The sequence below is a fragment of the Rhinolophus ferrumequinum genome, chromosome 6 (assembly GCF_004115265.2).
Source record: "Rhinolophus ferrumequinum isolate MPI-CBG mRhiFer1 chromosome 6, mRhiFer1_v1.p, whole genome shotgun sequence".
Lineage (NCBI taxonomy): Eukaryota > Metazoa > Chordata > Mammalia > Chiroptera > Rhinolophidae > Rhinolophus > Rhinolophus ferrumequinum.
Window position 1 is genome coordinate 82,828,259 of NC_046289.1, and position 20,729 is coordinate 82,848,987.

The 20,729-nt window shown below is 38.8% G+C and overlaps 1 non-coding gene across 1 annotated transcript; it reads left to right on the top strand.

The window, feature by feature from the left end:
* Positions 1 to 13,651: 13,651 nt before the first annotated feature.
* TRNAM-CAU (transfer RNA methionine (anticodon CAU)) lies at positions 13,652 to 13,725 on the top strand. Its single transcript has one exon. It is a non-coding gene; the product is annotated as a tRNA-Met (tRNA).
* The last annotated feature ends 7,004 nt before the right edge of the window (positions 13,726 to 20,729 follow it).

Consider the following 20,729-nt stretch of genomic DNA (forward strand, 5'->3'; position numbering starts at 1 on the left):
CTGCAAACATTTATTTAGCACCTACTATGTACCAGGCACAGTCTTAGGCACTGGGGATACACTGATAGACATTGGCTCTGTTCTAGTGGATCTTAAGTTTAGAGGGATGGATATACTTGAAAAAAATCATGTAACTTCCATTGTGATAAGTGCTCTACGGGGAAGAACATGGTTTACTTGGCAACAAGGATCCCTAAACTTGATCTGGGACATCAGCCAAGGCTTCCCTGAGGATGGGACACTTAAGCACATATTAGGCATTCAGTCAGTATTTGTTGAATAAATAAAGAGAAGCCTAAAGGATAAATAGAAGTTGTCCAGGTAAAGTATTCAGAGGTGGGAGGGGAACAGCAGGGACCCCTGTGGCCATGATGAGTTTGAGGTGCCTACGAGACATCAGAGTAAAGCAAGCATGTGGGCCATGGGTGTATACGTCCGGAGCCGAGAGAGGGAGGTTGGGGCCAGGAAACTCCAACATATACCGTGTTTCCCTGAAAATAAGACCTAGCCAGATAATCAGCTCTAATGCATCTTTTGGGAAAAAAATTAATATAAGACCCAGTCTGGGTCTTATATATTACAGTAAAGACCCAGACTGGGTCTTATATATTATAGTAAAATAAGACTGGGTCTTATATTAATATTCGCTCCAAAAGACGCATTAGAGCTGATTGTCTGGCTAGGTTTGATTTTCGGGGAAACACAGTATGTCTGAAAAAGGAGGAAGAACCAACAAGAGATTGATGAGGAAAGGCCAGAGACACAGGAAGAAAACCAGGAAAGTTTGTGTCGCAGATGAAAGCTTCTCAAGAAGAGTCCAGCCAGCTGGCCGCCCACATCTCCTCAGCACTGGGAAGTAGGCAGCCTGGACTGATTATACAGGCATCCTATGGGATGAACAAACTGCTGTTTTTGCGTTTTGAATTAGCACAGAATCTTTCTTTCTAATGAGTTTTCTACTTTGAAGTTAACCACACCTATCTGAATGTCAATCAGAGTTAGACTTTGTGGGTGTTTTCATTTGTGACACTCAAATTTATCATGTTCATTTTAAATTTTAGATTCCTTTTAGGTCTCAGTGTCACAGTGTTCTACCTGTTTCGGGTATCAGGGAGAAAGAGCTTGGAGCTAGCGTCTCAGAGGCTTAATAAACAAAAGATGCATCTGGCAACATGCAATTAGATCTTGATTATTTGTGCCAGTGAGGGATAGGAATACATGAGTAACATTAACGGAATCTAAAATCTCAAGTTCAACCTTTTTTGTAATTAAACACTTAATTTTTTTTTTAATTACTAAATAGCAACAAATCTTATAGTCATCTTTCTCTCAGTTCCCTTTCACCCTAATCTGGAAGGGATGAAGCTGCTGAAAAGCCATCTACATGGCAGGGGCGGGGAGAGGGGGAGATTTTAATAAGGTGCCCAGATAACCTAGAAATTGAGAAATCAACTCCTCGGTAATGTTAATAATGTTAACTATCGCTACCTCTTGTTGTTTCAGGTTAGATCCCCAAAGAATGCTTCAATTTCTAATTCTTTTAGCCTTTTAGAATGAGCTTTTAGTACATTTCAATACAAGACTCATGCTAAAATTATGAGATGAGAATGATATCGTCTTGCCCGGAGAGGTCTTAGACTCCACCAGACGACAAGCTAAGGGGCTGAATGCAATAAGTCTAACAGGCACAAACGAAATGGTGGAAGCACATAGGAGGGAGTAACATGTGATGACTCGGGAAGGAAGTGGATCAGGGAAGGCTTCATGGAGAATGATGAGAGGTAAAGGAAGAACATTCTGAGTGAAGGAAAAGCAGGGGCAAGACCTTAGTGGCAATTATTTCTCATCAAAATTCTTAACTGGCCAAAGTTTCGATTAAATTTGACGAAAGAATAAAGCCATTTTTACACATTAGGCTCCATACACCCTTTCTCAGGTATTAAAGGATATGCTCGAGCAACAAAAAGAAAAAAAAGAGGGAGTAAGCTAAAAATGAGTAAGACACAGAATCCAGGAAGATCCAATGTAGGAGAGAAACAAAGACAATTCCCCACATTATGGCAAAAGGGAAGTCCCAAAACAGCAAGTGTACAGCAGAGCTAGAGAGAGTAGAGTAAGATGGAGGACTCCAGCTGCGTGGTTTCTAGGAACACATGGAAGGGATGGATTATTTGATAGGTCTGACCATGGGGAATGACTCATTAAGAAGCAGTTAGAAGATGGGGGAAGACTTGCTTAGCTGTTCAAGAAAATTAAATAAATGAATAAAGGCAATTTTTAACTCCAGGAAAAACAAAATGTAGCAGAAAGGAATTGTAACCCTTACATCACTTAGCCAAAATAATGTAGTCACTCCATACTGATTTTAAAAAGAAAGTCTGTGCTATATTCATATGGAGAGAGGAGGCAGGGTACAGGAGAGCTCCAGATCCTTGTGGCCCATATAGAAAGTAAACTCGATTCTCTAAAGTTGATGAATCAAGAACTCAGAGTATAAACATATTATTTAGATAAAGGAAGTGAATAACAGAAAAAAACAACTAAATTGGAAGGCGGTGCCTCTGTAGCAGCATCACAGTTGGAGGAGGGAAACGCCATTTTATTACATTTAAGTACTATTTTATTCTTAAAACAGTTTATATAGTAACTTGACGAAAATAAAATTAAAAAATTCTAAGCTATTTGCCATGATACATGGCAGTTTTACTCATTACCTAAAGATGAAAATCATTCTTTTCTTCAAGACATATTGGCAAAGAGCACTTTCAGAGCAAGTCTGGATCCTCCTTGGAAATGTCTCTTGGGATCTCCAGGTACAAGCTACCGAAGGCACAAGGTATATTCTGACAGACGCTGATGCTCCTATGAATTATTGATCATGTCACTGTATAGCAGAAAACTGCCTTGGCAACTGGTATATTATGGTTACATTGTGGATGCAGATGGTTAATAAGTAGGGACCACTGTATTTAATTCCGTTAAATAATTCTGAACCAGAAGCTGAACACTTACAAGTGGAAGTTACTTTATAAAGCAGCTTACTACAGTAAAAAGAGAAGGAAGTCATTCTAGCCTTAGTGCCTAGAGCCCTGCCAAGCTGGCATTTCTGCATGTGGCTAAGAATCCTGAGTTAAACACACCCCATCTGGCAATTTAAAAACCCAAGAAAAAGTGACTGGACTTGAGGGCCTTTAAAGTGACTCGTGTTGGCTACTCCTAGGACAACACAGATGGATCACACAACAGTGAAGGTAATTGAAGAGACTAAAAGGTTGTTTAAATATGATACTGCTTCTTTTAAACTCTGTGAGTTGAAAAATCCATGACTATTGCTTAGCTGTTTGCATGTTGCTTAAAGGTGTTCGGGAAGAGCATCATCACACTTTCCCATGGCAGCTATTCCAGGAGGGGCATTGGTGGCACACCTCCACTGCTGAAAAAGAAGCCCTGCTTTGAAACGCTGGGCCAGAGATTCTGCAAGAAGATCAGAACATGGCTTAAGGCTCTGCAAGAAGATTCCAGTTAGCAGATTTTGACACATATGCAAATTCCCCCCATCTCCACCCGACCCCCACATTCTTCACTGATTAAGCAACACCAGGAGTCCAAAGCTCTTTTACAGCCTTTAGGATTCTGGGGACAGGTGCGCTTTGCCACCCCCACCTTGGATATGTTGGAAGAGTGGCAGATTATAAACACTTACAGATGAGCAACCCTGATGACTCATCTGTGCGTTCCCTCAACATTACATGCTGTACAAATGGAAACTTTGAAAGGCCCAGAAGCTCTCAAGAAGCTCACAGCCCAGCTACTTGACAGATGATTGTATACAATGCCATTACCACTGCACAGATCAGCAGGTGACACAATGCCTGGAGCGGGAGGCCCACCAAGCACAGGCTTTCCTGAGGAGCACTCACCTTCATCAGAACCCTCTGCCTTTTGTCTACAGATCCTTCTTTATTGTAATGTAAGCATTGAAAGAGTCAAAATGTGGTAGGACTGAGAAAATTAAAAACCTGCCTTGCCATTGCCCAGGTTAGGATAACAGGCACAGATGAAGGTAGGGGCCAAATAACAAGAAAAATGTCTCTCCCAGTGCCATAGTAAACTATCAAAACGACCCCCTTCTTTGCGTGACTACTGCTTTCTACCTCACAGAAAGCTTGTGTTCTCTAAAATCATAGATCAGAAAGTTTGCTGTTGGAAATTATATCAGGAGAAATGAAACATTCCATTCCTGACTGGAGAATCCAAGTCATTTTGACACGGCGAAGCAGTCTTGATTTACAACCCAGGTGCAAAGCTTCAGAAAAACACTGTTCCGCATTTAAACTTTGTAGATTTCCAAGGAAACAATGCTCTGGGGCCATTTCAGAGTTTAGACCTGACGTTGACCCCTTTACATGAGTCCTGTTCAGCTTTTAGACTGTCCAGATACGGTCTCATTTAAATCTTACCTCCTCCTTCCACCCCAAATCTTATATTCACTCTATCCTCTCTGTGTATCACCTCCCTCATTGCAATGGGTTAATAAACCCAACTTTGTCGAATTACATGTCTGTAGATGGGGTAGGACAGCATCAAATCTATGAAAACCTTGTTGATCTCCAAAATGCTATCGTAACAATCAAGGGAGTAACCTATTTGGGATATGACTAGACAGACGGCTGTGGCAGGGGAAAGATTAGCAAATTTATACCTGAGGTTTAGTTGTTTAGTAAATATAGTCACTTGGCAGCTTGAAATTTGATTCTATGCTTAAATTACAATGATTGAAATGTGAAAATAACATTTTAAGAGACTTACAATCTATAAAAAATTTAGGTATATGGAAAATTTGCTTTCAGATGGAAAAAAATTGCCCAGAGAAGAGTTTGATTTAAAAAAGAGTTAACTTCAGAGACCTGGGTTCCTGGTCAATTCACTCTAAGCCTGTAAGACTCAGCTCAAACATTACCTACACCCCAGACCTGTCCCTAGTTCTTCCTCTTTTATACTCTGGTGGCACCTGGTGTTAGATTGGTGCCATGGCACACACCACACAGTATTGTGATTGTGGGGTTACTTGTTTACCCCGTTCATCCCAACTCGTGGAGAGCAGAGCCCCAGTCATCTCTCTGTAAACTCCTAGCACCTTGTATAACTACTGGCACGTGGGAGGAGCCCAATGAATGATGAATAGATGAAACAATCAATGAGGGGGAGATTGGGAGCAAGAAAACCAGTTCCCAGGTGTCTGTAATGGTCCACAAGAGATCAAAATGACCTAGACTCAGTGTGACTACAAGGAAAAGATAGATGAGTAAGGGACATTTGCAAGGAAGAAGACTTGATAACTAAGTGGAAATGGGAAACAAAGAAAAAGTAATCAAAGAAAAACTTTAAAAATTCAAACCTAGGCAGCTATGAAGTGGATGTCACCGCTGGCATAAAGGAATCCTCGAGTAGCCAATTTGTTCAATTTTAGGTAAGCAGATTTTACGAGGTTCTAGGAAAATCCGGACATTCAGAATTGGGGTCAAGGCTCAAAACAGACTTGGGAACCACTGGCATTGAGGCTGAAACTTTTTAAAAAGGGGATGAATTCTCTGAGGACGAGACTATGCGTTGAGTGGTTGGAGGACTGAAGCTTGGAGAAAGCAAAGGTCTAGAGCAAAAGAAGAAGAAAAAAAGGCAGCAGAGTGTGTTCTTCGAGGAGCATGGCAGTGCAATATCCTGGACACAAATGGAGAAGCATGTCCTGTAGGTGAGAGGAGTAAAACTCAAGAGAATCACCTGAAAACTATAGGAACTCAAAGTTCAGCAAGGTGGTGAGTTACAAAATACAGCAATTGCTTGCAACAATCAATGGCTTTCCTCCAACTCTAACCTGTTAGAAAATATAATGGATACAAGATGCCATTTGCAATGGCAAAAAAAAAAAAATTATCTAGGGTTAAACTTGGAAAACATGTGGTATTTTTACAAATGTACAAAAACGGACAGAAGATTTTAATAAAGAGACGTAGTAAATGGAAAACAATATAAAGATGTCAGTGTGCTCCAAATTTATACATTTAATGCAATTTCAAGCCAAAATAAATTCCAAGTGGACCAATGAGATTTATGAAAAAAGAAAAAAACAACATAAAAGAAGTATAAAAAAGAAAATAAAGGCAGGGGGCGTTTTTCTAGGCACAATCCCAAAAGCAGGGCAATAAAGAAAATGATTGGTAGATATGATTCTGAACGAACCTGATTCCTACGGCACAGCTCAGGCCTTTAAAATGTCCTCCTCCATCCTTGGATCTGTGATAAGGCCATTGCAATTTTTCTCCCCCTTAGCTCAAGCTCTTTGCATTCCCTGTACAGACAAATCATTGTAGGAATTCATCCATAATCTCCACAATCCCTCTGTGGGTGAATCCACGTGGTGTATTCTCACATTCCACAAGCTCTCTCAAAGCCTTGTAATACAGCTAGTCCTCAGCCCTGGCTGAAAAATGGATCAAGAGAAAAGCAACAGGCCACAGCCGGCACTGATCAACCGCCAGCTAAAATTCCACACCAGGAGGTGTTTGGGGCTGGGGTTGTTCTGGCTGTAGAAGTGGAAGCAACACACCCCACCTGACCAAAAGCAGGAGGAAGATAGTGGCAGGTGTCTGTATGTAGGATGAATGTTCAAATGTTCCCTGGCTTGCTTTTTCCTTAATATTTTTGTTTTTTAATGGTCTTTTCTATTGGGTCTCAAACTTTAGCATACATCAGAATCACCAGGAGAGCGTGTTAAAAAGATAGCTGAGGGCAGCCGGTTGGCTCAGTTGGTTAGAGCGCAGTGCTCATAACACCAAGGTCGCCGGTTCGATTCCCACCTGGGCCAGTGAGCTGCGCCCTCCACAACTAGATTGAAACAACAACTTGACTTGGAGCTGATGGGTCCTGGGGAAAAAACACACTATTCCCCAATATTCCCCAATAAAAATTTAAAAACAAAATATTCTTACCTGTACCCAAGAGCCATATTGAATAAAAAGTTTTAAAAAAAAGATAGCCAAAATATACAGACGATGTATTACAGAATTGTACACTTGAAACATGTAATCTTATTAACGAATATCACCCCAATACATTTAATTTACAAAAAGATTGCTGAGCCCCACCCACCGACTTTCTGATTTAGTTGGCCTAGAGTGGAACCTGAAGATTTGCACTTCCAACAAGTTTCCAGTTGATGGTGATTCTGCTGGTGTGGGGCCCACACTCTGCAATATTGTGAGATTGGGTATGGACCTGAAAGAAGGGCAAAAAGGAAGCTCTTGACTCTGTTTCCTTTTAACACAGAAGTCCTTGGAGAGAAGCAGCTGAAGACCTCAGCTACATGACAGACACCATGCGACAGAATTCCTTTCATGTAAATACCCTATCCTAAACCTTAGGAAAGTTACTAAATTCATAAAATGCTTGGTTTGAGTCAAGGTTTTGTGTGTGTGTGTGTGTGTGTGTGTGTGTGTGTAAAACTGCATAGAGTCAAAACAACAAGACAGACAAAGAAGTAGAAACAAAAACATGGGGCAGTAATGCCAGGAATTCACTGAGCAGGGGAAAGACTTCCAACTGTCCAAAGCAGGACCCAGGATAAATTTACTAGCCGCTCCAAGATCAGGGATGTTCCAAGTGGATGTTCCAATTTCCTGATGCTTTATCTTTTTTAGGTTTTTTCATAAATTTTATTGGGGGAATATTGGGGAATGCTGTGTTTCTCCAAACTCCAACTTGGAACCTGCAACCTTGTGGTTGAGAGCTCACGCTCTAACCAACTGAGCCAGCTGGCCGCCCCCTGATGCTTTATCTTAATTTGGATTTATATTCTCTGGGCATTTGTGCCCAACACTTTTACCCCCACCATTAACTCTTAATTTGTTCCAATTCTAATCACTACATTTAAAAATTCTTAATCTGAAATATAAGTGCAAAAGATTGCCCTCAAATTTGAAAGAATTGAAACTCTCCTGTATTTCAAACACCATTCCTGTTTGTGTTTTATACATTAGATTTTTCTATAGAGAGTTTCATAAAGCAGCATACATCTCTGAAATCCCTTCATGATGATTATAAATTGTGCCCTCTTTAAAGACATGGAGCCATCAGATCTATTTCTTGACCCCTTACATATTAGACTAAAGTGACACCCTGTCAAGGACTATTCCTGCACCATAGAACCAAAAGATGGCTTCATTAAATTTCAACCCATTTTTAAATGGTCTTTCTAATTACATGGGTTTCACATGAAGTATCAACCTAGCACAAATGGAAGAGTCCTCTTACAGTGAATAAAGCATTAGCATATTACATTTCCAAGGTAGTGGATAATTTACTCTTCTAGATAAGGTTTACAAGAGTCATTACAGCTTTCCATTTAGATAAACTGGAAAGTTATTCTAGTAGCCAGTCTCTAAGATGGCCCCAGTGATCCTTGCTTTCTAATGTTCACATATTTGTATATGTAATGACGGGGGCGGGGCGGGGTGGGAGAAGAAGGAGGGACACACGCTAGAATAGGGCTAATGAATTTATTTAGCAATATCTAATGAATTTATTTAGCAATATGTAAGAGCAAAAGACAAAGGCAATTAATAGAATATGCTAATGTCAGAAAGTAAAGGTGATTAAGACTAAACTATATACATAGATAACAATGTCATGTCAAAGGAATATACATACATATAAGTTTAAGAGATCTCAACATATGTTTACTATTGATCAAAAATCACTTGGCTAAATACACAAACAACATCAGTAAGGAGTATCCAACAGCAGTAATAAGCTCTATAGGATAGTAACTATTACAGTAGATGCCAAAAGCTCAACAAATTGGCAGAGAACAACACTGGAAAAGTCATAAATCAAAACCTTGTCAAGTCTGTAGCTGAGAGAAACTCAGGCATCTCCCACACCGCTGCTTGCCAGTTCCCAAGAATGCTGCTGCTGTTGCCGTTGTTGTTGTTGTTGTTGTTGTTAGAAGTCAAGGTGTCTTCTGATGTTATAAGCTGCAAGCTGCATATAAGTTTTCAAGGTGTTAACAATCTGAAGAATGTTGCTGCTGTTGTCATTGCTGTGGTTGTTGTTAAAAGTTAGGACGCCTTCTGATGTAAGCTGCAAGCTGCATATAAGTTTTCCAGGTGCTAACAAGTTCTCAAGAAGGCTAACCGTGGGGAACAACACTGGAGAGTTCAGGAACCAGCCAGCGCTCACCAGGTTCGTGGCTGAAAGTCAGGACATCTCCTGGTGTTGTAAGCTGCACGTTACTGGAAGTCTTCAAAATGTTAGAGTGATGAAAAATCACCAATGACAAATGACCAAATGACGAAATAATAATTATTATACTGCCAACTGAAGTCTGTCTTATATATTTCCTCAGATGGACCTTAGAGCCCTCCAGGAATGGACAGTTCCGGGAGGGTCCGGCAGTTACTGATATGAATATTGCCCATTTGGCTGAAGGGCCAATTCATCCAAATAAGCAACAAGGGCTGGCAATGTGTCTGTCACGATGTCCTGATATAACTTAGCTACTTCTTTACTTCATCTGCTAATGTGGGCGAAACAGACAAAACAAAGAGGGAATTCTCTCCACCCCTGATCAAGAATTTCTTTAACCCTAAGCTAACCATCAGCTCACAACAAAGACAGAACAACAAACATCATCTCATATCTCCCCTACTCGAGAGAATGAGACCAAACAGAAAATCTCATCTCATGTCTCCCCTGCTAAGGAGAATGAGACCCAGAAAGCAACATGATCTCATATCTCCCCTGTTCGGGAGAATGAGACCAAAGGGGGAATTTACTCAACCCCTGATCGCAGCACAGAAATCACCTCACATATAGGAACAGACAAAAGCTAATAGACAAAAGCTCACATCAACCAATGAAGGCAAATTTTTTTCAACATCTTCCCTACAGTATAGTACCTTCCCACTCTGAATCATGGCTGCATTGTATGTCCAATAGAATAAGGCAGAAGTAACAGTGTGTCGCTGCAAAGGCTAGGTCATAAAAGATATGGCAGTGTACACTTGGTCTTAGTCTTAAATCACTCATTCCAGTTGAAACCAGCAGTCCTCTAGATGGTCCATATGGCAAGGAACTAAGGCCTTCTGCTAACAGCCAGTAAGTACCAACTTGCCAGCCATGTAAGTGAGCCATCTCGGAAACAGATACTCAAGCCTTAGTCAAGCCTTCAAATGACTGCAGCCTCAGCCAACATCTTAACTACAACCTGTTGAGAGACCTTATGGCAGAAAAGCCCAACAAAGCCATATCCCCAAATTCCTCAACCACAGAAACCATGAGATAAAACATTTAGTACCCTGAATTCAGGGGTAATCTTTTATGCAGCAAAATATGCAAAGGGAAAAGGTCCATTCAAGGGCAAGAGTATGAAACATTCATTGATACTGTTTTAGATGTCACATTGTATCAACCTTAAAGAAACTATTATAATACTTGTCAAGTTTTTATGTAGTACCAGAGAATATCCACAATTATCTGAAAAGCTATTAATGTACTCTTTTACAACTAGGTATCTGCGTGAAGTGAAATTTTCTTCACATACTTCAACCTAAGTAATAGATTAGTTGCAGAAACAGATATGAGAATCCAGCCATTTTCTATTAGGCCAGACAGTTATAAGAATTTCAAAAATGGTAAAGAATGCCACTAATTTTGTTCTTGAAAATGTTTTTTATATAAAATATGTAATATGTAATGAGTTTGTTATTTTAAGTGAATTAAGATTTTTTAAATTCTCAGTTTTAATTTCTATTTTCAATATGGATGGATACAACCCACATAGACATGAGCTTTTGGGAGTCCTCAAAAAAAATGTTAAAAGTATAAAATGGTACTGAGGCCAAAAGCATTGAGAACTAGCTCATAAAGAAAGTCTCAAAAAATTTCAGAGAACTAATATCATACTTACAATGCTCTGTTCAAAGCAATTAAATTAGAGATCAACAAAAGAAATATACATTTTAAAAGCTCCATGTGTTTAGAAATTTTAAAAGAATACTTCTAAATAACAGATTTTAAAAATCATAATTGAAAATTAATAGTTAAAACTATATTCCTATGGTTTTACATATAGTTTTTTTGACTACATATCTACCTTGTGGGATGCAGAGAAAGGACAGGAAATTTATAGCCCTAAATGCTAATATTAGGAAAGGAGAAAAGGTGAAAATGAGCTAAGTATTCAACTTAAGAAGTAGGAAAGAAACAACAGAATAAATTCAAGGTAAGTAGAATGGAGATAATAAAGATTAAAAATTAATGAACTATAACAAGAGCAAAATTTGATCAAGAAAAGAGAAGACACAAATATTAGGAATGGAAAAGGAAGACATAACTACATGTCCAGCAGAGATTAAAACATAATAAGGGAAGGCTATTAACAACTTTATGCAATAAATTTGAAAACTTAGACAAAATGGACTAATCTCTAGAAAAATTACCATTTATTAAAATGAACTCAAGAAGAAATAGAAATCCTCAATAGTCCTTTAAGCAAGTTGGATTAGAGGTTTTAAATCTTCCCACAAAATACACATCAAGTTCAGATAGGGTTACAGGTGAGTTTAACCAAACCTGAAAGAACAAATTAGCACAATCTTACACAAATTCTTTCCGAGCACAGAAAAAATAGAGTTCTCCTCACCTCATTCTATGGGAAGAAATAACCTTGACCCTAAAGACAAATACGAACATCTAAGAAAGTACAGGACAATATCACTTGAGAACATAGGTAGAAAAATAAATAAAAATTGACAGTCTGATTCTTAAATTTATATAGAAATGTAAAGGGCCTAGAAGCCAAAACAATCTCAAAAAGAGCAAAACTGGAGGGATTATACTACCTGATTTCAAAGATTTTTATAAAGCTACAGTAATCAAGACAATGTGGTATTGGCATAAAGATAGACGTATAGATCAATGAAACAGAATAGAGTTAAGGAACAAACCCATACATATGAGTATATGATCATTTCATTTTCAACTGAGGTGCCAAAGCAATTCAATGGGAAAGAATAATCCTTTCATCAAATGGTGCTGAAACACCATTGGGTAGCTATAAATAATAATAATAATAAATTTCTGCCTTTAACAAAAATTGATTTAAGATGGATCATAGACCTAAGTATAGGAGCTTAAACTTAAAAAATTGTACAGGAAAACAGGCGAAAATGTTAGTGACCTTGGGTTTTTGCAAAGATTTCTTAAATATGACACAAAAGGAAAAAGACAAAAATGATCATTTGGACTTCACCCAAATTAAAAACTTTTGTTCTGTATTAAAATGAAAAGGCAAACCACAGACTGAAAGAAAATATTTGCAAAATACATATCCAACAAAGTAGACAAACAACCCAATTTTAAAATGGACGGTTTACCAAAGACAGTAAATAAGCAAGATAAGCAGCATCAATTCATTGTTAGGGAAATGCACATTGAAACCATAATGAGAAATCTCCACATACCCAATAGAATGACTATAAACAAAAAGACTAACTGTGCCAAATGCTGGTGAGGATGTGCAGCGATTGGAACTCTAATACACGCTAGGAGGAATGCAAAGCATTCTGATCACCTCTGAAAACAGTTTGGCAGGTTCTTAAAAACTAAACATATACACACACAAAATTAAACATATACCAACCATACAGCCTAGCCATCCTACTCCTAGATATTTAACAAAGAGATATGAAGGCATGTGCCCATATGAAGATTTGTACATGAATGTTTATAGCAGTTTTATTTGTAATAGCCAATAACTGGAAACAATCCAAATGTCTCCAACAGGTTTTGGGTAAACAAATTATAGTATAATTCATACAAAGTTCACACAATAGAATATGACTCAGCAATAAAAAGGAACAACTATCCACACATACAATAACGTGGATGAATCTTGAAATAAGTAGGCTAAATGAAAGAAGTCAAACAAAGAGTATATACTGTATGATTCTATTTACATAAAATTCTGGAAAATGCACACTATAGTGACAGATTAGTGGTTACCTTAGGTGAGGGGATGGAGAGAAAGAGATGAATTAACAAGGGGCTTGAGGTAACTATTGGGAGAACTATCTTGACTGTGCTGATGATTTCATGGGTGTATATATATATCAAAATTAATAAAATTGTACACTTTAATATAATATGCACTTTATTATACATCAGTTATACCTTAATAAAGCTATAAAAGTATTAAAAATATGCAAACCAAATCCAGCAACATATGATAACTACAATCTGAACCTAAAACTGCTCTAAAAAATAAAGTCTACTTAAAATAAACCTATAATTGTGTTGGTCGGAGATAAGTTCCCAAGACCACCCTCAGATTCAATGGTTTCTTAGAAAGATTCACAGGACTGAGCATACAGTCACACTCATGGCTATGATTTATTACACTGAACGGGTACAAAGCAAAATAAGCAAATGAAAAAGGCACATGGGCAAAGTCCAGAGGAAACCAAACACAAGCTTCCAAGATTCCGTACTCTCCCAGTGGTGTCACCAGGACATCCTTCATTTCCCCAGGAAAAAGTGATAACACATGTGAAATGTCCTCTACCAGGAAAGCTCATTAGAACTCAGTTCCCAGGGGGGCTGGTTAGCTCAGTTGGTCAGAGTGCGGTGCTCATAACACCAAGGTTGTGGGTTCGATCCCCGCATGGGCCACTTTGAGCTACGCCCTCCTTAAAAAAAAAAAACTTGGGGCCAGCCGGGTAGCTCAGGCGGTTGGAGCTCCATGCTCCTAACTCCGAAGGCTGCCGGTTCGATTCCCACATGGGCCAGTGGGCTCTCAACCATAAGATTGCCAGTTCAATTCCTTGAGTCCCACAAGGGATGGTGGGCAGCGCCCCCTGCAACTAAGATTGAACACAGCACTTTGAGCTGAGCTGCCGCTGAGCTCCCGGATGGCTCAGTTGGTTGGAGCGCATCCTCTCAACCACAAGGTTGCCGGTTTGACTCCCGCAAGGGATGGTGGGCTGCACCCCCTGCAACCAGCAACAGCACCTGGACCTGGAGCTGAGCTGTGCCCTCCACAGCTAAGATTGAAAGGACAACAACTTGACTTGGAAAAAAAAGTCCTTGAAGTACACACTGTTCCTCAAAAAAGTCCTGTTCCCCTTCCCCAATAAAAAAAAAATCTTAAAAAAAAAAACAAAACTCAGTTCCCCAGGATTATATTGGGGGCTGGTCACACAGGCACCCTCTCCATCTAGCAGCACAAAAATTTCAGACTCCCAAAAGGATTTAGCATAAACCACATTGTTTGTACAAATAGTTTAGGCACAGGGAGCCATTCTTACTAGTTAGGGTAGTTAGAACGCTCCCCAAATTCCTAGTTCCCAGATACCAGCCAAAGGCCAAACTTGTAAGCAGGCTTTACAAAGGATGACAGTCAGGCCTGCTGTGTTAACTCTATTTCACACAATAATATAAACTAGTTGAATTTATCCCAGGAATGCAAGGGGAGTTAACATTTATAAAATCTATGAACAGCATTCCCTGCATTAAAAGAAAACTAATCATTTCAATAAACAGAAAGTATTTAATGAGGATAACGGAGATCAAATATATGGTGATGGAAGGAGAACTGACTCTGGGTGGTAAACACACAATGTGATTTATAGAGGATGTAATACAGAATTCTATACCTGAAATTTATGTAACTTTACTAACAATTGTCACCCCAATAAACTTTAATTAAACAAAAGAAAAGAAGAAAATATTTAATAAAATTCAATACACATTCATTATAAAACCTTTTAGAAAAGCATAAATTAACCTGATAAAATGTATCAACCAAATGCCTACAGCAAACATTCTTTCTTTTTTTTTCTTTTTTAAATATTATTTCTTAAAAAGTTAGAAGCATACTCTTTTACTTAGGAAGAGACAATAATGCCTACAATCAATGCTTCTGTTCCACATTTTACTGAAGATCCTAGCCCGTCCAGTAAGATAAGTGAAAGAAAAGATATAAGGATTGGAAAAGGGGGGAAATACCATTATTTATAGATGATAGAGTTGTCTACCCCCAAAATGGCCAAGACACATTTTCAGGAATAGGAGTTTAGCAAGATAATTGAATATAAGATCCATATATAAAAATCATTTGGCTTTAAATGGGCAAACTGTATACAGTGTGAATTATATCTCAATACACCTGGTATATTTTTAAAAATCAATTAAAGCTGGTGACTGTAGAGCTTTGGTGAGTGGGGACTGTGACTGAGCATTTGCAGCTCCCAAGCTTGTGCCGACAGCAGGGATGGCTCCATTTCCCTTCCAAAAGAGAATACCAGATTTTTAAAAAATATAGCAGCTATATTGGGATGTACGATATACTCGTAATTCACATACCATACAACTTACCCATTTATATTCAGTCATCTTGCTAAACTCTCATATTCCTGATAACTTGTCTTGGTTCTTTTGGGTAGATAACTGTATCATCCATGGATAATGACGTTTCTTTTTTCCTTTTCAATCCTTATACTTTTTATTTGTTTTTCTTATCATACTCCACTGGCAAGGAATAAAAGCAACCGAGGCCCGGCAATTACTCAAGTTTGGGCACCCGCACAGAGACCATGATAATCATACTGTTTAACTGTACCTTTAAAAATCCAAAAATAATCGGGAGTTAGAAGCAAAAACTAAGTTCAAAACTGAAAAATCTGAGGAAGATGCTCCACTTCAAGTGAAAACTCCATCCTTAAATGACAAGTTCTGTCACAGAGATATAGAAATTATATCAGCATTCCCAGGGACAGTTTCCACTGGTGTGCAGGGATATCAGAGTAGGGGAACTGAAAATTGTGGCCATACTAAAATAAAAGAGAATAAAGGAGTCTTCCCATTTCTCTAACTGCAGCACAACTAGTGATAGTTTAAATTTGGATATAATTACCGAGGAAGAGGATTTTCCTGGTGATTAATGTTTGGAAGCATTAGACCTACTGTTAGTGATCTGACTTTAGTGAGAGTGAGAAAATGATAAAGAACTCACTATGAGTAAAAGTAAAGTTTGTTTGTTTGTTTTTTAAATGAAGGGAAAGCCCCAGTTTAAAGAGGAGAAGAACCCACCTAAATCAAAAGGTAATCCTTTGGGGACATCAATAGATGCTGATGCCAACACATAAATCAGCTCACCCAGAAAGGGTTTCTGTCAGTTCAGAGCCCGTCAGGGAACCATTACAGATATTCAGTCCTGCAGCTAAAAGCAAGAGGTCTAAACAGGTTCCACCAGCAGCATCAGTAAGTGGTGGCAACAGCTGCAGCCCACTTTGGATATGTATAGAACGTCTTGACAACTGGTACAGTGTTTTATAACAATTTCAAGCATATTCCTATAGAACACAGCATCTGTTGAAACAGAAATACAGTGAAACTGAGAAATCAGCAGTTCCTGTTTAATTCTGTTTTAAAAGGGGGAAGCTATGTGAGCGCCTATGTGTGTGCCTGTGGTGGTGTATCCGTGTGTGTCCATGTGTCTGCTTAAATAATCACTTTATATTAAATCAATGATTTAGGAAGTGCTTCTGAAGTACTTGGTTAGCCCTACTCTGTCAGGTAATATCATTTTTTTAAAAAGCTTAGATCTAAATGGATCATGAATAAAGAGTTACGAATATTTCTATAAAGGTGTGGACTTTAATCAGCTGCTAGTTATAAACATATAATTTATATATCTTATGTATACATATGTATATTTCTTGTTAACCAGTAAAAATACCTAGCTTAGTTATTGTGCTTTATAAAAACGTAGATGTTAACACAAAAATAAGCAATTCAGAATTATGATTAAAGTGGGCATTTGCCTTTTTATTGACAAGCAGTTGCACCATCAGCAACTGAACGGCTACACAAACTGTAACAGATCCAGAAAAGGGAGTACTACTCAGCAATAAAAAAGAAACTACTGACACACATAACAATTTGGATGGGTCTCAAGGGTATTATGTTGAGTGAAAAAAGCCAGTCTCAAAAAGCTACATGTTGTACAAGTCCATTTAGATAAAATCCTCAAAATGATGAAGTTACAGATATGGAGAACAGATGATCGATCACCAGCATTTAGAAATGGTGGTAGAATGCCAGGTAGGCATGACTATCAAACAAAACCAGTATGTCCATTTGGCAATGCAGGCAGAGTGTTCGGGCTGACAAGATTTTCCAGAAAAGAAAATGCACAGGAAAATGTCTGAGATCTGGGCAGGAAAAGGGGAGGTACTGGTTCTAAATAAAAATAAAACAACAAAATTAAGAGATGTTGAATTAAATTCACACATAAACTTCACTAATATTTAAATGTAAAACATGCTTCATTACATTTAAAAAAAATTAGTACATTAGATTTTTGCATTTCTCAAGAATTCCCACATATGCATGATTGCTTTAAAAATCATTCAAATCATAAATGAGTCCATACAAATAATTTAAAAAATAAGGCTACATTCAAAAAGCTTTAGAATAAAAATACTCATCACTGGATATGAGTGCATCTTAGTATGTGATAATGCACAGGAATTATCCCTCCATTCCCTAACTGCTTGTCTCTTTCAGTTCCAACCACTGATAACAGTGCAGAGAGCCTGACGCCATGGTTCCTGCAAGGGAGGGCTTGGGGAAGGGGTGGGCGTGGGGAGTAGGAGCAGTTTCTAGGGGTTCAGAGAAGAAACTGAGAAAAGAAGCAAGCACAAAATAGTCCATGTATGATATACAAGGAAACAGACCATAGAAACATAGATATATCCTGGACCCTGTGAAACAGAAGTGACAGATTTAACAAGCAACAGACTGCTGTGTTTTCACATCTAGAGACAGGCGGCCACATCTAGAGGTAGAGCAGCTCTTATGAGTATGACCAGCCAGCAAGAAAACAGCGACCTCAGTCCTATAACCAACCACAAGGATACGAATTCTGCCCACAACTTGAGGGAGCTTGGAGGTGGAATCTTCCCCAGTCAAGTCTCCAGATGAGAATGCCACCTGGCCAACAAATTGATTACAACCTTCTGGAACACTAGTACAGGACACTGCTAAACTGTGCCAACTCCCGACTCACAAAAACTATGGGAGGATAAATATGTGGCATTTTATGCAACTAAGTTTGTGGTCATTTGTTACACAGCAATAAAAGCTAATAGTGAGCCAAGCTGATCAGGAAAAAGAACAATTAGGTTCAGTGGAATCACCAAATCATAGCTCCTGGCACACATGTTAATTTAAACCTCATTTAAATATTAAATAATCTATGTTTCATTTAAAAAGGGAATTGGGGCAGATTAAGGTCACAAGCAATCTTTTAAAGGTTCGTGTGTAGCTGTTTAACACAGAATAAGAGAAAAACATTTACAATTATAAAATGTGAGAAGGCTATGCTGAAAATGTCGGTCAGTTTTGACCAAGAACTTCAAGGCAAACAAAAGCTTTCTTTGGAGATCTTACCAAGAGCAATTTGGACACAGATTTGGGTCCAGACTGTGTTCGGAGGGGCAAAGAGACAGAATTTTAAAAGACAGAAAAAGAGGAGCTTTCAAAAAGATTACATAAGGGCGGCCGGTTGGGTCAGTTGGTTAGAGCGCAGGGCTCACAACACGCAGGTCGTCGTTTCGATTCCCACATGGGCCAGTGAGTTGTGCCCTCCACAACTAGACTGAAAACAACAGCTTGACTTGGAGCTGATGGGTCCTGGAAAAACACACTGTTCCCCAATAAAAAAAAACAAAAGATTATATAAGTTGTTTTGAAAGAGCTGTGACTGGTGCCTGCAAGCAGACTTAAGACTATGCTACATAATTGCTTATGTCTACTGCTAGGTGAAAAAAATATTTAAGAGAATTGAATGATGGGAAGCCTGTTCCAGGACCTGTATCAGGATGTAGTCATTTGGTTTAGCCCCGTTCACAAGTTCACTTTCCCACGCAGTGGAGTGGGGTGAGTAGGCTCAGCTTCCCAGAGGCCGCCCAGCTCTATTTTTGATGGCTCCTGACAACATCAACTCCATTTTGCTGCTTTTCTTTCACAAAAGCACTATGGTTATTAAATAATAGGAACGTTATCACATTGTAGGAAGCATCCAAAGAAAACAACAGAAAGTACATTCTAAGCTATGCTTTCAAACTGGTGGAAAAACTGCCGTAGCCCTCTCTGCTTCAGGCCAAAACTGTGTTCACTACCAATTTCCTTAAGTGATATTTCAAGGTTAAGTTAAAGGGACATAAAAAAATAGTTGTACATAGGGAGCGGGGAGTTGGTGGGGAAGAAGGTGAAGAGATTAGAAAGAGCAAATTAGTAGACACAATGTGGTCGTGGGGATATGAAATACAGAATGGGGAATATAATCAACAATGTTGTAAAGATTATGTGGGGTGCCAGATGGGCACTGCACTTATCAGGGGGATCACGTCATAGACTGTGTAGATGCCTGACCACTGCACTATACACCTAAAGCTGAAGTAGAATAATATTGTAGGTCAAATATAAGAAGAAAAACGTGTGTGTGTGTGTGTGTGTGTGTGTGTGTGTGTATCTAGTCATAGGAGGTGGAGTATAGTGTAAGGAAGATATTCAATGGTAACAGGTATATGTCAGAGGGGTAGTAGCTTGGGGGAGAGGAAATTATCACTTTGTGACGGGTGTAAATGTCTATTATGTTGCTTTGTACACCTGAAACTAATAAAAAAAATCTTTAAAAAAATAGTTGTATAGTTTTATAATACTTAAATACATTCTTGGATGACGTTCAATTTTCTTCTTGTTGAAACATCTTCAGTTACCCTGAGGATTACAACTGTCATCTTAAATTTCTAACAAACTAGTTTGAATTTAACTTCAATAGTACACAAAACTCTGCTTCTATACAGTTCTGTCCCTCCCCTTTATGTTATTATGGTCATAAATTACATCTTTATACATTGTAATTTCCTGCCTCCTTTTTATTATTGAATCTGAGTAGGGCCTAAACAATGTGCCATTTTAACGTCTCCTCCAGATGACCTTTCTGAGAACCTCCCACTGAAGTGGAGATGACGGTGCCATGGAGGGGTGGTTGTGGGATCTGGGAAGAAAGGGTTTGCAATAACAGTCAGAAAGCAATCTTACAAAGCTAAAATAAATAGCATGGCAAACACAAAGTTAAAATAAATAGACCAGTGGTGTTATTCTGTAATGCGTCATCTGGCAATCTGTTGAAATATTTAAAGGTATATAGGGGCGGCCGGATGGCTCAGTTGGTTAGAGAGTGAGCTCTGAACAACAGGGTTGCCAGTTCGCTTCCCACATGGGCCAGTGAGCTAATCCCTCCACAACTGTTTGAGGGACAGTGACTTGGAGCTGATGGGCCCTGGAGAAACACACTGTTCCCCCAAAAAATTAAAAAACAAACAAAAATAAATAAAATAAAATAAAGGTATACATAAGGATTCTAATCAGACATCAGCATATCATTCTTTATCATTTTTCTGCCTCCACCCAATGCGTACAAACACCATACCATCACTGGTTCCAGCTCTCCTTAGGTGTACCTTTTAGAAAGCGCAGAAGGCAAGACGTTGGGAAAGACATGCTTTCCTTCTGGACGTCTATCATTCTCTGAGGGAGTGTGCAGAGGTTCCCCCTCACACTCTGTCGAGCCCTGAGCTCTGTGGGGAATCACCGCTCTAGTCCAA